Source organism: Myodes glareolus, chromosome 4, assembly GCF_982192425.1.
Source record: "Myodes glareolus chromosome 4, mMyoGla1.1, whole genome shotgun sequence".
Taxonomy (NCBI): Eukaryota; Metazoa; Chordata; class Mammalia; order Rodentia; family Cricetidae; genus Myodes; species Myodes glareolus.
The window spans coordinates 16,211,652-16,228,963 of NC_142029.1; the positions used below are offsets into that span (position 1 = coordinate 16,211,652).

Consider the following 17,312-nt stretch of genomic DNA (forward strand, 5'->3'; position numbering starts at 1 on the left):
CTACCTTCCTCCGGTGCCTTTGCTAACCCCTCAATAGTCTATCCCATCAGGTCCTCTTAACCTTAGCAACATATACATGTGTCTGCCTGCACGCACGCACGCATGTGCACACACAGTCATGCACACAGAGTCTACAGCATGTACCTGCTTTGGTATCTTGACATTCAGACATCATCTGAACAGGGCAGAGTCACTGAACTGCCCCATCTGTCTGCCAAACTCTCAGCCAGTTTACAGAGGCTCAAGAAGGCCGATCATGGGGGCTGTAGGACTGCTACACCCCTACCCTAGTTCTGGGCCTCACATCTCCCAGCCCCAAACTAAGGCCACACTCTGTTCAGAGAGGTTCAATTATTAGGCCCTTTTGCAGGCAAGGAAAACAAAACTAAGAATGTATGTCACCTGCCCAAGGTCACAGGAAAAATTCTGAGAGTGACAACGACAACAGTCTGCTTCCTTCTATGCTGAAGACACTTATGGCCTTGCGCAGGCTAGACAAAGACTCTATCACTGTTTTAAAACATAAAGCAAAGAAAAACTAGCCTACAATTCACAGTCCCAGAGAACCTAGACAACAATGAGGACCCTAAGAGAGACATACATGGATTTAATATACATGGAAAGTAGAAAAAGACAAGATATCCTGAGTAAATTGGGAGCATGGGGACCATCGGAGAGGGTTGAAGGGGAGGGAAGAGGCAGGGAGGGGAGCAGAGAAAAATTTATAGCTCAATAAAAATCAATAAAATTTTAAAAAATACAAAAGAAAAGATTCTACCACTGAGCTATATTGCCTTAGCTCTCTTTACTTTTTTTCCCCCGAGAAAGGGTTTCTCTGTGTAGTCCTAGCTGTCCTGGAATTCAATCTGTAGACCAGGCTGGTTTTGAACTCAGGGATCCACCTATGTCTGCCTCTTTGTTGCTGGGACTGAAGGTGTGTGCCACCCCACTCGGCTCCTCTCTTTATAAGACTCAGTCTCACTAAGTTTCCCAGGCTGGTCTTGAACTTGTGACTATCTTGTCTCAGCTTCCTAAGTAATTGGGATTGTAGGCCTGAACCGCCAGGCCTCTCTGTCTGTAGCTTTCTGATTGTTAGCTCCATGGTTTCTGTCATGGCTGGTGGAGCAGGCCAGAGTGCTGGCATGGAGCTGTGGCCCCTCAGAAAAGTTAGGTCCCCTTGGGGATGGGGATGGGTTTCATGGAGCAAGTCTTGGGTTTGGATAAGAAGAGGCACGTGGAAAGGTTCTGCAGAAAGAGGAATTGTGGGACAAAGGCTGACAGGTCACAGGGAAGGTAGTGGTGGGTAAGGAGCCCTGGCTTGGTGATGAGTCAGGGAATGAGGGTGTGACCTGTGTGAAGGTCGTGGTGGACACAGATCAGGCTTGGGTCCTGCATCTGTTTCAGCGCTTCCCCCTTTACTGGGTCCTATATCCATCCCTCCCACCCCCAGGTTCCGGTGCCTGCTCTGAATGGCCAATGAGGCCATCTGATTGGCTCATCAAGGGCAAATAATAGCTTTTGCTGAATTCAGCTGCAGCCAATCAGAGGCAATCAAGCACACAAGAGGCCTGATGGGCCATACGGGCGCACCCACGTGCATCAGAGCTGGCCCCTCTGCCTGGCTGTGGAACCTTCCTCCCACCCTCATGGGTTTGAGAACTAGGGTGGGGGGCTGGAAGGAACTGTGTTCAGGAGGTCTCAAAAAAAGACGAGGAAGGGGCCCAGCTGGACTCCTGAGCATGAACTTGGCACCTGCTGTGCTCGGAGAGCTAGAAAAGCTGTTAGCTGCTGGGGGCAACCTGGGAGAAGACACTCCCTAGGCCGGTACAGGCAGCCTGGCTCCCAGCCCCACAGCAGCCTCCCAAGATTTGTCCCTCGGTGTCTGTTACAGAGTCCCTGCCTCTTCCCCGAGGAGACCGGAGCCTCCAATCAGGCCCTGGGAAAGCAATTTTTCAATCTTCAACTGCAAACACTAATACCGCTGAAGCTAATTTTACAGATTTCCACTTCCAGGCCTCGCCTTTGTCCCAGAATCCCTTAGCCTGGGAGATTAGCAGTTTAGAGACTGGAAAAAATAAGGTATTTTAAAATTCAACATAAAACTCTCTCTTAGACTCAGTGAGCTAAGAAAAAAAAAAGACTTTAAAAGACTTTTTTTTTTTTCTAATTGGAAAATAGCCTGTTAGTGAGGGAGGAGCCAGGTCCAGCTTCCACTAGCAGTGGGCTCCAGTGGACCTGCCTTTCCACCGAGGCTCAAATCTGCAGCCACAGACGGATAACGGGAAAAGAGTTGGGAGACCTGCATGTGGATGCCTGCTGACAGTACCCTCGGGCCCTCTGCAAGAGCTCTGCGTGTGCCGCCTTTGAAGCTACCCAGGACCTCCCTGACGCTGACCGGGAAGCCTTTCCAGCTGTAAAGACAGGCTAGGACAGGCCAGTGGCCTGCTGCTTGTTTTACCGATGAAGTTGATTCTACTCCAAAGCAGACCCTCTTTGGGCCTCAGTTTCCCCCACTAAATCAAAGTTCAAAGTCCCTGGCCACATGTTTATAACATGCACACAAAGTTCAGAAATGGATACTGTCTGCCCCAACACACTCCAAGACCCACACCCAAGCCCTTCCAACACAGACAGGCACAGGATGCTCTCGGTGGAACTCGTTCTGCGAGCACCCCTCTATTACATCTCTTGTGGATGAGCAGCGTAATCACTCCGCTCTCCGGGGGCCACAAGCTCAGAAACGTCCTAATGAAAAATAAATGTATTTACAGGGAGACGTCAAAGCCGCCAGGACGAGTCAAAGTAATATGCCTGCGACAGGCACGCGGACTTTTATTTCTTCCCCCTCCACGCTCCAGAGCTGCTCCTGCGGCGTGGAGAGATAAATATTTTAAATAGCGACACTTTGGCAATGCACGGTTATGCAAGACAAGGAATAATTAGAAAATAAATTACTTTTTTTAAACACAGCGTTACAAACATTGGGCGCATCAGATTACTGCTTTATGCAGGCCGAGGCAGCGTGGTTTGAGGAGGCCAACGTAGCAAGGACCTCAGGGAAGATCTTAGCCTGTCCCCAAAGCCCCCAGATGGAGAGACACTCCTCCTGCCCGCTCTGGGAGGCTCCCAGAATTGAGCTGAAGACCACACTTGGCAGCTTCCAGAAAATCTCGGCGATGGAAAGGCTTCCTCCGGCGTCTCACCAGCAGTAGGCACGGACTAAAAATAGTTTAATCTCCTTGAAAGCAAAAGGAGCAATCAGCAAAACAGACACTCGGGCCTGCATGCCCCACTCCTCTTCATGCTCTGCTCCATCCATCCCAGCCTGTCCCCAGTGCCAAGCATTGTCAACCTTTGACAGATTCCAGGAGGGCAGGGTTTCAGCGGCCATTCACCCTCCCACCGCCACAACCATGGAGGATGTCGATCAGCCACCATACAGTACCTCTTCTTGCCACCAGCCCAGCACGTTATGTGTGGCTTAAATTTGGAGACACCCCAGGAAAGGACCAGGGTATGTAATGTTAACTCCGCTTTCTAGGTGGAGAAACTGAGGCACCAGAGAGGGCCACATGCCAAGGGGAAGGGCTCAGCGGGAAGGAGGCTGGTGGCTTTGAATTAGCGCCGAACCAATCTCTATGGCTGGTTCCCACAAAATAGAGGGCAAGAAAAGATGAGGGCTTATTGGGCGGGGGTGGGGAGAAGCTCCCATGATGGGGCCAGCTCCCTTCACGGCTGAGTGCATCTGTCACACAGGTGTATCTTACCTGCTGCAACCAGCACAACAGATTGACGTCATCATTTTCACCCACTGACCCGGGATGGAATTTGCTTCTAGTGTTCTGGCCCCCGCTTGCTGTATGACCGAGAGCCTGTCGTGGCCCTCTCTTGACCTCAGTTCCCAGGAGGGACAATTCCCCAAAGTCATGCCTGCTCAGGACTCATCAGGACCCCTCATCTGCCCCTCCTCATTCAGTCCCACCTATTTTGACTTTGTCCACCTGCCCTTCCTCCATGGCTAACCACTCCAGACCAGGAGCTCAGAGCGTGACAGTGGGTTCTGTATTACCACTCAATTTTGCAGGAGAAAAACCAAAAACAGGAAGGGAAAGCCCAGATATCCAAATCTTCCCTGATGAGGTCAGAGTAGAGCCTGGCCTCTCATTCCACCTCTAGCCTCCCCAGGATAGCCTCCCCTAGAATACCACTGTTGAGCTGGGGAGGTCACTTAGTCGTAGCGTACTTGTTTAGCACAGATGAGGCTCCAGGCTCCATCACTAGTGACACACACACACACACACACACACACACACACACACACACGTGTGCGCATGCACGCGCGCCCTCAACAAACAAACAAACCACCACTACCTCTTTAGAGTTCTTGAATGCCTTCTGTCCCCTCTTCCATCCTTTCCCAAATGAAGCTAGTACAAAAAGCAATAAAGTAGACTCTGGCGGGTGGTCCAGCCAGCCTAGCCTCTGGAAATGCCATCAGAGAAATTGGAAGTGAAGTCTCTTTTCCTTCTCAGCATCTTTCCTTGTAACCAGCAGTTGCCTGCAAAAAGCCATTTCATTATCTTAGCTCTGAGCTTTTCAAGAACGGCCTGTGGCTCACCTAGCCTGCCCAGGTCTATCTGCAAGAGTGAGGAATGTCTCTCATCAGCCCCTGGAACCCTCAACCTCACTCCCAGTTGCCCTTGGGTCCTGGGTGCTCCAATTTACCTATATCCTCGGGTCTTGTCCGACCTCCAGCTCTGGCCTGTGTAGCACCAAGCTCCTCTGTCGCTGCCTCTACATACTTGTAGCTTGGTTCTGTCAGCTGCAGTAACTCCACTTCCTTCACCATCTCAGCATGGTTCAGGGTTCAGGATTCAGGGTTCAGGGTTCAGCATGAACCCTCCCTTTTAGAGATGAGGATGCTGAGATCTGTGTCATCTGATTTGGGTAATTTATTGGTCTGATCTCCCTTAAGACCCTACCCAACCTCACTTCTTCAGCCTTCAGGTGAGCTCAGTTTCAGTAGCTGGAGTTGGTAACTGGAGAAGGCTCCCAGGAGGACAGAACTGTTAAGATAAGGGCACAGTCCTGGGTGAAGCTCAGAGACCTGGGGCAGCAGTGAAAAGAAAACTTGCCCTGGATGACTCAGAACCAGCTGAGGCTTTGGGGGAAAGGCCTCCTGGCCACAGGGGTCTTATTTGCTAGACTACAGTTACAAAGGTGTTGGGCACTGGGCTTTCCCAGAACAACTGATGCCCTACCATCAAGGCAGTACATTCTCCTTCCACAAAGCCCTCCCACAACCACTGAATGCATGAACTAAGTCTGTCAGGGCCTTCCCTGCAAGTAGAAGACCCGAGACTCAGATTGAGGGGTGCCAGATCATAGGCAGGGGGAGAACCAAGTTGTCTAATTGTCCCTCTGAAGCTGGTAGTGCCCTTTGCCTCTCTTTGTTCTAACTCCTTGGATCTCAGAAATCTCACTTCTGCCAGTAGTGGGGGAAATCCCAATATTTGGGAATCCCAAGGCCCAAATGGGATATTGGAAGACTCTTCTCTTGGGGGGACCTGCAGCCCAGGAAGACAATCTGACCAGATCTTACACAATGAACATCATAATCCATACGTCCCTTGACCACACCCAGAGCTTCTACACACACCATTTGGTGACACACCGACTTGGGATCTCCAGGGTTGGGTCAGTGCCATAATCCTATCACACGCTCTTCTGCGTCTGTTTAAAGATGTTCAGAGCGAGAGAAACCCCAACATGGAGCAGGGAGGGAACCACGCACCTCAGAACCAGAGACCAACTGGCACAGGGAGAAAATGTAATCTGTGCTATAAACACTGGGGCTAGACGAACCAGTGTGTCTTTTACATATAATGAAAACTGGGTTCTTGCTGTTGGAGAAAGAAATCTCTAGAAGGAAAGAAAGAAGAATTGAATGAGCCTCTGAGGTTGCTGTACTGGAGCCTGCCCACTGTGGTTTCACAATTTGAAAACATATTGAAGAACAGATACAAATGTAATTATAGATGTTGTGCTTACCTGGGTGAGCGTACACTCCCACACCCCCCCCATACACATTTCCTACTCCTAGGGCCTAGAGGCAGCAATAACATGCAGTGGCAGCAAGCACACATGGCACCCAGATCTTGATGTCTAAATATTCTCCAATGAATGGAGCTAGTATTCCTAGGAGTAGTTTGGAGTTCAAGAGTGGGACAGGAAAAAATACAAGATGTGTCTGAGCATCTCGCGATGACAGAAATTAAAATAAGGGCTCAAGCAAGGCTGGGGGCATGCCCAAAGAGCGCAGGGGGTGACCTGCTCCAGGGCTGGAGCAATCTGCACAACAGAACTAATAACAATACCACTGAATTATATCTATAGACTACAAAGAGCATCCATGAGTCCACCCTGAAATAAATAATTGAAAAAATAAACAGAGGAAAAAAGACAGCTCTTCCTTACAGAAGAATTCCAGTTAATACATGCAGAAGGAAAGAGAGAAATAGAAAAGCACCATTTGAACATTCCAGTAATAATCGCTGCAGGCAAGCTTCAGCAATAGGATGCTAAAGCTGACAGCCAGAAGTTTGAGAGAAATGGGATGTTTGCACAGCCTCAAAGTATCTCCTCCAAGAAAGGTTTTTAAAATTATAAATGGAAAAAACAGCAAGTTTACTATGGAGGAAGCAAGCAGAAGCCCCTTAGCCAAGTGACCAAGACCAAGACATACTGACATCATGTAGCCCTAATACAACACACTGAAATGGACATACATCTGTGTCCTTCTTTAAAGGTGTAAACCCTCAGTCTAATCACAAGGAATCTTCAGAGAAAAAAAAATTAGGGGGAGAGGCACTAGACAAAACAACTGAGGAATACTTTTTATTGTTTTATGTTTTTCATAGATGATAATATTATTGAGCTATAACTCAATGATGGGTTTTGCTATGTAGCCTAAGTTGGCCTCCAACTCGCCATCCTCCTGCCTCAGCCTGTCAACTGTTGGGATTGCAGATGTGAGTCACCACACCTAGCTTTGGCTGGTACTTTATTATTATTATTTTTCAGTTTTATGTGTATAGGTGTTCTACCATGGATGTTGGGTCCCCCAGAACTGTAATTACAGACAGTTGTGAGCTGCCATGTAAGTGCTGGGAACTGAACCTGGGGCCTCTGGAAGAGCAGCCAGTGCTCTTACCACTGTGACATCTCTCCAGCCCCTTGACTAGTACTTTTAAACACGTAAGACAGGGGCTAGAGAGCTAGCACAACAGTTAAGAGTACTTACCCCTCTTCCAAAGGACTTGGATTTAGTTCCCAGCACCCATATGGTGGCTCACAACCATTTATAACTCCTGTTCTGGGGATCCCATGCCCTCCTCTGGCTTCCACAGGCATCTGGAACACACACAGACCATATACATACATGCACATGAACCCCTATGCACATAATTCTAAGTGTTAAGGAAGTACGGGCTGGGGAGATGGCTCAGTGATTAAGAGCACTGGCTGCTCTTCCAGAGGACCCAAGTTCAGTTCCCAGCACTTACATGGCAGCTCACAACTGTCTGTAATTCCAGTTTCCGGGGATCTGACACAGATCTGACACAGACATACATGCAGGCAGAACACCAAAGCACATGAAATAAAAATATATAAACTAAAAAAAAAAGATAAGGAAGGACAAGTAAAGATACAATCTGCCACAGACTAGAGGAGATGAAAGAAACATGGCGGCTAAATATAATGGACTGTCTTAAATGTGGTCCTGGAAGAGAAAGAAGACATGGATGTAAAATCTAGTAAAACTTTGCATTACTTCTCCACTTCGGAGAGCAGGGCTACACTGGTTTCTCAGTTGACATGTGTACTGCGGTTCTGCAAGGCACCTAGAAGAAACTGTGGAAGGGATTGGGGCACTTTTATATGATCTTTTCAACTTCTCTGTGTGTTCTCTTTTTTTTCCAAAATAAAAAGGTTTTCTAAAAAGGGACACTACTGAGAGTTAGCAGACACCGAGGCAACAATGAAACAAGAACAAGATGTTATTTTTAAAAAGGTGCAAAAAGACATCTTAGAAACTTAAAATATGGTGGTAAAATGTAAGACTTGATAGAAAGATTAGAATATAAAACTGAGAAATCGCCAGACAAAAGTACAGACATGGAAAACCAGAGAGGAGGAGGAATAAGAAGTGGATGGGGGAAGAGGGAATAGGGCAGGGGGAAGAGGTATCAGAGTTGAGAGTTCTCTAAAACAAAATAATAAAAAAAAATAAAGAAAGGGAACGAGAGAAAGCAGAAAAAGAAATCAGTGAAGAAACTTCCCGAAGTGAAGGCCCTGAGCATGGAGTCGCGGTGTCCACCGAGGGAAATAGAAGTAAATACTATTAGAGTAAGTGTGGAACCGTTTAAACACTGGGCAGAGTGGGAAATTTTTATGTTTCTGGTTAAAGAAACAAAACAAAACAGGTCATAGTCAATGGGTCAGGACTCTGGCTGCTTTGAAACTGTGTCAGGAGAATGGAAGGAACTGCTTTAAAACACGGGAGGTGGGTGGTTTCCAGTGGACTCCAGCCCACCTATGTTTCTGTGATGTGTGCAGGGGCAGAAAGGCTGAGACCTACAAGCCAAGAGCCAGGTTCCCTTTCTCAGGAAGGCAAATGAAAACATTCTGTGCCAGACAAAGGGGAAAAAAATCAAGACCCAGGACCCAGGAAAGAGGGGACACGTGCTAGAGAGGTGGAGATGGTCCCAGGGACGAGGCCCAAGCTTGGGAACAGCCAGTTTTCACCTGAGCAAGCTGCAGTGAATAGAACCTGGAGGTGTCAGCTTGAATGAGGAGGGTCAGGTAAAATGGCACGCGTGAGTCTGAGGCAGAAGCAGTACAGGTCACAGGACACCCAGCAAATAAATTAACAAACAAAACCCTGACAGTTGTCACCTTTAGGAAACAAGTTCAAGATTGTGTGTGCTATGACGTAGGGTTCTCGACAGCACTTGTCAGGTCAGGACAGGGTCAGCAGTGAGTTCGAATCTGAGGAGGCGCAGGGCCAGAACTGCCTGCGGTGGGAGGCACCTTCTCATCTCTCACAGCGGGGGACCTGTGGATACTGCCTAAACCTGAACAACCATGCAGCGACGACATAAGTATGTCATTCTGAGATACGGAGCTCGGAGAAGGGAAGTACCAGCCTCTGGGGAGTTAGAAATGCAGAGGGGTCTCCACCGCTTACACAGCTTGCTGGTGTAACCATTACTTTACACCAGGTGCCTTGTAATACAGAACTTAAAAACCCTGAATTTTGAAATCCATCTAGAAATGTAAGGGAGGTTGAGAAGGCAGAGAAGCGAAGGAAGGAAGAAGGACAAACAGCAGAGGCAGAGATATCAGACTGGAGATCGTTTGACCCCAGCTCTAGCCGCAGGACGTGGACGACAAAGCCGTAGAGCCTACCATTTTACTCGGTCTGAAAGGGAAGGCAACTTGAGGTTTTAATTCTCTGATCACAGGTACAGGTGACCAAAAGACCAATTTGGTGTTTGTGACCTCTGTTCTGAGGTCCCTTCCTTACATTTTTTCAAAGTGTGACTCAGAAAAGGATAGGAACCACTGGAGTGTTCTGACAGATAAAGGCACCCATGCCAGGGGGCTGAGGGACAGTGCCAAGGGAGGCTGGAGACACTCTAGGTCTTTCACAATTGTTGGTGCTCATACCAAAGTCCAGGGTCCTCTCTCATCTGGACGGATAGGCAAGCCTGCCTGGGAGGGGCTTGGGAATGAGAGCGGCTGTCTGGAGTGTGGGACTGAGTAGGGCTGTCATTTGTTAACTCTCACAGCCTTCGTGGAATACAAACTCCACGATGAATACGGAATGCACAACACACACAAATGTATAGGGATACCTCAACTCCATAGCCTCCTGTTCAAGGGACAGGGTGGAGCCCAGATCCTGGGACAGGAGGACCAGTATGTGGACCAGTACTGTTCGGCCTCAGGTCAAGTACAGGCTCAGATGAGTGGTTTGGAAAAACTCAGAGCACTGAGTTCTTCAGACAGTGACATGCTGGATCCAAGCCCTCTGGGTGGGCTCAGCTCTCCCAGCAAACCATGTTTGGAAAGGCGAGATGACAGACAGGACTTGTGACTCCTCCAGAGCCTCATCACTGTCCTAGTCTTTATAAGGCCTGGGGACTTCCGTGCCCTCAGATGCTTTGGTAGCACCACAGCCCCTCCACGGACCCTCCACAGCGGCTGATGCCCCAGGATGTTGGCATTGCCCCAAACTAACCCTTTCACACCACATGTTCACTGGTGTTTCTTAGAGGGCTCAAGGTTATAAGAGCGCCCCTTGGCCAGATAAGACCTTTTAAAAAATTAATTGATTATTATGTGTGTCTTTGTGTGTGTGTTCACTCCTGTATGAGAGTGTAAGTGCTTGGACGCCATGACACATGTGTGGGAGTAAGAGGACAAACCCAGGCGGCTGTCCTCACCTCACATCTGGTCCAAGCCATAGTCTCTTGTTCGTTACTGATGGGCATGCCAGGCTAGTTGGCCAGTGGTCTCCCCAGGATTCTCCTGCTTCTGCATTCAATCTCCCTGAGATCACACACCCACACTACTGTACCAGGCTTTGTGTGGGCTCTGAGAATTCAAACTCAGCTCTTCATGTTTGCCTTTACCCACCGAGCTATCTTCCCAGTCCCGGACCTTTTGTGGCTCCACCCCAGGGTGTCTATCGAGGCCCTGCAGATGTGGGGGATCAGAAGCCAATCTTAGGTGGGAGGTCTCATCTAATGAGGCAGCTCATTCAACTTCCTGGGAACTCCCCATCTGTCCCCTAACAAGCTGTGGTCGGAGGTGTAAACGTTGTGCAGGCTCCCAGAGGCCCTAACCAGAAATAGAAGCTGCCAGACCATCCTTGATGCAAAGCAGTGAGTTTTCAGGACCCAGTTTCCTGTCCACCCCCCAAGCAGGCTCCAGACCTCCCTGCCTCCTTCTCACTGAGTGGTTCCTTCACCACTTAGCAATGGAGACAATTTACATAATGCATGGAATGTGAGCACAATAATGGCTGGGGAAGCAGGGTGCCTGTTAGTGGCTCCCTTAGTGGCTCCCCGGGAGGGGAAAATACCCGCTCCAACACGGCTACTACCTCCTTCCTCCTGGACTTGGCCTGTAACGCTGCTGCGAAGCAGGGCCTTTAAGTGCTCAGCAGCTGCCAATAAGAGTCTGGAAAGGACGTCCCTGACCTGAGACATGTTCTGGAGCAACCTCAGGACAAAGCTACACACTGGAGGAAATTTCCAAAGTACTCAAGTTTGGAACACAAATCCACCAAGCCGTGCTCCTGGAGTCCACACCCCTGCTGGGCCCAGACCCTGTGTGCTGATCCTTCCTGGAAGAGGCCGCTCCTACAGGCAGGAAGCTTTAGCTAGGCTGCCATGGAGCCAGGCTGCAGCTGCCCAGGAGGCGGTCACGTTCAAACACAAAGGCAACGAAGGAAGGGGGAGAATACATAAAAATTACTGGCATGGTAATTGCTTTTTATATAAATGTTCCTTTTAAAAGTTTTCCCCAGTGGTAAAGTCCCTCTTTAAAAAGAATAAATTCACCGCACACCGATTTATTCCACGCCTATAGATGGAGCATAATGAAAGCTCTTCCGTCAACACCTGATCAAGAGGCAAGTGGCTGCCTCTTGACCCATCTACCCAGTCTGACTGCGCAATGATGCAGCAGAGTATCGAGGTGGGGCTGGGGGATTTTTGAGGAGTGAGGGCTGGAGTTAGCACTGAGCCCAGACTACAGGAGTCTGGTGCAGAGCTCACCAGTGTCTCAGGAGCTGTGTCTGCATGGAAGATCCAGAGCAGGGCAGCTACAACCACAGTGATGTCGCTAATAGGAAGGAGTGTGGGGCTGTGGTTACTGGGAAATGTGAGGGCCCTCATTTTGTGGGGACACGACAGCGTAGGCATTAATGCAGAGAATATCAGTATGTGGCTCTGAGAACTGCCTGAAGAGCCCAGCGGTGCCTGTGGATTAAAGAAATGCTCCCTGTACGCATCCAGAGGCACAGAATCTGTGCCCTCGGACCAGCCACCGCTCCACAGGGACAAGGTCCTAGGTGGCTTTACAACCTGGCCTTTGTACTGAATTAAGGACATCAAGAACTCTCCTGCACAAGGTCCATGATCTCCATGGTGTGGTCACTTCATCCTGAGCATGACACACAACTGATGCTATCCTGCCCCCTCGCAGGAAAGCTGCACACATCGGCGAATGACTCGGGGGAAAGCATGTGTGTAACGTGTGCTTCTCATCCACAACTGAGATTTCTCAGCTTGGATAATGAATCGGTTAAGTAGTTCTCACCTGCTTAGGTGACAGAACTCTTGGCATCTGCCTCCTTCAGCCCCACCCTGCCCTATGTACGCCTGCACACACCTCCACAGGCAGCTCTTGGCGCCACACACTGATCCACATGCGCCCTCTTGCCTGGCCACACTTGCCACGCGGAATACATGCAGGCATGAGCACTCAGTTCCCTGAACACACAAACACTCAGTTGTTCACGCCTCCCCTGGAGCGCTTAGGCACAGGTGTGTCTTCAGTGTGAACACGCGGACTTGCACTCCCATGCAGCATCATGCATACTTTATCCTCTCTCCCATACACAACAGTCAGCCAGGTACCATTTCATATGAGTCTCAGCATGAAGGCACTGACTTGCAGTGAGTCACCAGGGCTAATGGCCTTCCTGGTTATTCCGGTGGACTCTGGCAGGCCTGGACATAATCCTGCCTTCTGGTCACAGTTTCTGTATTCCATATGATGAAATCATAACACTGGATCTCCCAGAGGTTTCCTGGCAGCCTATGTGCACAGTAAGGATGCAAAAGCTGACGGGAGTGGGAAGTCTTAGACACCTAGGGCCTTGACATTGACCTAGAGGGTTTCCTGGAAGTGGAGAACTGTGGTCTTGGTTTAAATCAGCAGAGGTGGAGAAGGTGAATGAGGAAGAATAGCAAGTGGATTTGGAAGAAGTCTAGTGAGGGTAGAGGCACAGGGCAGCGGGGAGCCCCAAATGCCTAAGCAAAGCTTCTAGCTGCCTCTGCTCAGCGCTTCCACCTTAGCTGAGATTTTGCATCACCCTAGAATGGCCCACACTCCCTAGCTTCAGCCAAGTGCCAGCGTATCTGTGCAGCCAGCTCTTCTCCAGAGCACCTCTCCCCAGCCCATGTCCTCTACTTCCTCATAGAAAGCAACCAGGGGCTCCTGTATGTAGATTGCATTCCAGCAGCCCCATACAGGCCTATCTCTCCCAGGGTAGCTAGCACTGACCTCACTTTCCCCAAGGGGGCTAGATGGTACCCAAGGCCTTGTGGGACAGTCAGAGCCCCCAGTGCCTCCTTCTCAATCTTTAGATGTCTATCTTTGGTTATCCATCCACAGAACTGTCACTAGCTGATCATCTGTTGTTACAGCCATGAGGTGTCTACTTGCATAGCATATACTAAAGCCACATATGTGCACAGCCTGTTTCTTGTCCTTCTGTGCACCCTGAGGCTAGGCACCCAAGCCTAAGTGTCCGTCATGTGGCTATCCAGCCAAGGAGAGACAAGGACAGGGCCTTGGGGTCTACTCAGGATCTAGCTACTTCAGTCTCCTCCCTAGTGTGGAATAGGTTGGCTAGCCTTCAGAATCATCAGGTTCCAAGGCTGGGAGAAAGGTAAGACCAAGGCTGTGGCTCTGCTGCTTTCTCCAAACACGGCATCTTTATCCATACAGAGAGGACAGCTGTACTCAGGAAAGGTGGGGAGAGGACACCTCCATTTTCGGCCTGGTAGTGGAAAACGCTGCCTGTGCTGCCGCCCCTGGGTCTGGCTGTGGTTTGTCAAAACCAATTACTTCTCTGCCTCTGTCAAGCGCTTGGGGCTCCATGAATCTGAGTCAAGTGTCCCCACGGCTGCCACCGATTCAGCAATGGATAAGAATGGGAATGGGGAGGAATACAGAGTGGGTCAACTGTCCCCCATGGCCCAAGATGGAAACCCACTAGGCTCTCTATCCCATCCCCCATCTCCCACTCTGGATCATAAGACGAGCCCCTGGCTGTAGACTCGGCAGTCCCAGCACTCTTCAGAGATGGGTGTGGAAGCTGGGGAAGGAGAGCAGAGGCCCTAGCTACTTCCATGAGGACTGGGTCTTCATAGAAGCTGGACTCTTGTTCTTCTGCCACAAAGCCAGCTTCTCTGGGGATCGCAGAGGAGAGTCCATGTGTTCACTAGTACATCTTTTCCATGTATGTGTGCATTGAGAGGTGTCTTGTTTTATGAATAGGCATTGGATTAGCATTCTTTATTGGATAGGCGTCTCCAAATTCCTGAGACAATAGACCTAAGTGACCTTCACTTCAGGGAAGTACTGTCTGCCTGGAAAGGTTTTGCTCATGTCCTTCAACATGACAGGGAACCCCCGGCCAGAAGACCCTGAGATTCCTGGAGTTTCCATCTAAAGAACCCCTGATCCCAGCTATGGCCTGATCAACCAACCTGCCCGTTCCTGTGGCCAATACCTGGGAACAGTCCAGAGCTTGGTGGCTTTGTACTGTCCCCTAGTTTATGCTAGGCAAGCTCCATATTCTTCACTCTTCTTAAAGGGCCTGAGGGCCAAGCAAGTGACTTGTTGGCTAAGAGGATAAATCAAGGTTTCTCCCCTTAACCTCTGCCATCTCCTCCCCATGGTGTCTCTGGATTTGGCTCCCTGGACTTCTGGCCAAGAAAAGCACTACCCTCATTTGATCACAGATTCATAGATGCTATTTATTCCAGTCCTGCCCAAGCTTGGTGGCCTTTATGCCTTTCTCAGTAAAATGTCTCCAAAATATGTCATGATCAGCCAGAATGAGAAAACCAATTTTCAAAATCCTGGGTTGAGCTAAGCAGAGACGACACCCTGATATTTGAATTTTTAAAAAACCTGTGACCAACCCTTAGAACTGCAATCAATTTGTTCTGGAGATACGGAAGGAAGACACCCATGCTTACAGGGCTCCTTTTTCTGGCAGAAGAGCTCTCATGTGTACGCCTCTGTAGCCAACACCTTTCTTCTTTTGCTCCCCTGAGGCTCCTCCATCTCCCACAAAGATAGAACTGCTTGGATCTCCATATCGCAAATGGGGGCAGAAGCTCAAACAGGCAGGAGAGCATGCCCCAGGTCCAATGCTGAAAGTCCAGCCCTGTCATTCCCACCCACATTATCCTTCAATTGCTGTTCAAGGTGTGAGCTCAACCCCAGCTCCACCTCAGTGTGAGTCAGGGAAGATTCTGTCTTCAGAAGACACAGACCACAAACATGTCCTTCCTATTACAAGTTATTCCTCATGTCCTAGGGATGACCTTGGAAGTGCCCCATAGGGACCTCTTGTCAAAAGTTAGAAGCCAGAGGCCTCGCATCCTATGCTTGTATCTGGTAGTGGGTCCCATCTATGGACATTCTTCTAGACCCTTCTGTGTCTGTGTACTCCCCAGAAACCTTAGCAACATCTTCCTGAGGAGATTCCAAAAATCCCAGAAACCATCTAGCAAGGACCTCTGCCTCAGCCTTTCTCAGTTGAGACTCCAGGGGTGAAGAGCAGGCATGTGTGCCCAGTGAGTTCTGGATTTTTCTACCACTGAATCTCCACCCGCTGAAGTCGTTCGGAAACAACATTCTCATGCTCCCAGACGGAAGGAAGAGGGGAGGGTTGGGGCTGAGAAAGGCTCTAGCGTCAGTCAACCGCAGCAGCCTGGCAGGAGCTGCCAGTGCTGGGGCCACTAAGGCTGTTGGTGCTCGAGGCATGGATACTACCTAGGGAAGATGTCCTGGGGCAGTCACCCTCCACTGTACTTCCCGCAATGTCTCTCTAATGTGCTGTGTAAAAGGGTGATAGACCTTAGCCTGGCTGGCCCATAGGCAGCAGTTCCTTCCATAGATGAAACAGCTTTTAGAAAAACTCCTCAAAAAATGGAAATTTTTCCCATTAAGTCTCATTGGAGAGTGCGTATCTCAGGGCGGAGCAAAAGAGCAGCAACCACCTCCCACCAACACTGCGTAACCCCACTCAGGAAAGCGTGCTCCAGACAGCGTGGTGTCTGGGGGGGTGCGTGTGCTGTCACTCAAAGACAGGCAAAGAAAGGGAAAAGGTAGGGAGTAGGCTAGGCTGAGAATAGGGTACCAAAAGGGGGTCCAGACAGGGCTCGTCCAGGCTCTGATGCACCCGCCTCTCTGTAACCAATTATGCTCAAGCAGCGGCCTCATCACGTTTCAGACGCCCTCCCAGGAGCCCCCCCTCAGCCCCATGCATCCCCGCTGGGTGCCGAGCAAGAGGACCATATGGAGGGAATAATAAGACAATTAACTTTCCATTAAAGAATAATATATGTGGGTTTTTAGGGAGGCAAGCGACAGCAATCCCTACCCAGCGGCATATTTCACACCCGAGCCCCTTGCCACCTCCCCCACTACAAGGCGCCCCACATCACCATCATCTGCGCCAGGGGAGAGGAGGGTGTCGCTGGGCCCCCAAAGGAAGGAGGCAGTTGGATGAAGAGGTGGGGCCTGTGTGATAAGCAAGTGCAGAGCCACTAAGAAGCTGGTTCTGAGATGGGGGGTGCAGTAAGCCCGGAAGGATCTGGGAGGGAGTTGGTGGGGTTCTCTCAGCATCTCCCAGCAGACTCTCAGTGCACTGCATCCCTAAAGAGCTGCTTGCTGCCTGTCTTTCAAAGGCGCACACACAAACCAGTGTGTGGACCAGGGGTCACAACCACTGCCTTTGCCTGGTCCTTCTGGGACTTCTTCGAACCCATGGCACATCCCCTCACCCAAGCCTCTTCTTCTTTTCTTCTTCTTCTTCTTCTTCTTCTTCTTCTTCTTCTTCTTCTTCTTCTTCTTCTTCTTCTTCTTCTTCTTCTTCCTCTTCCTCTTCCTCTTCCTCTTCCTCTTCCTCTTCCTCTTCTTCTTCTCCTCCCCCTCCTTCTCCTTCTCCTCTTCTTCTTCTTCTGCCCCTCTATGGTTCTGGTGCTCCATGCAACTTTAGGGCACTGTCAACCTTGCCTTGGATGCCCAACACACACTTTGCTCAAATGGGAACAGACCACATCTTCAGCAAATACTAAAGCCAGTGTGTAAGTTTGCAGAGGTGAGCTGGGGAGGACGTGGCAGGGCAGAGACATTTCTCAAAGGCACCTACAGAGAACCATAGATGTTTCCAGGCTTTGGTTCATGCTGATAGCCAGCTCCAGATGTAGCGC

At 49.7% G+C, this 17,312-nt stretch overlaps 1 protein-coding gene across 2 annotated transcripts in view; it reads right to left on the minus strand.

Moving 5' to 3' along the window:
• Cacna2d2 (calcium voltage-gated channel auxiliary subunit alpha2delta 2) overlaps positions 1-17,312 on the minus strand; it is a 130,396-nt gene that overhangs the window by 84,208 nt on the left and 28,876 nt on the right. The window lies entirely within an intron of this gene.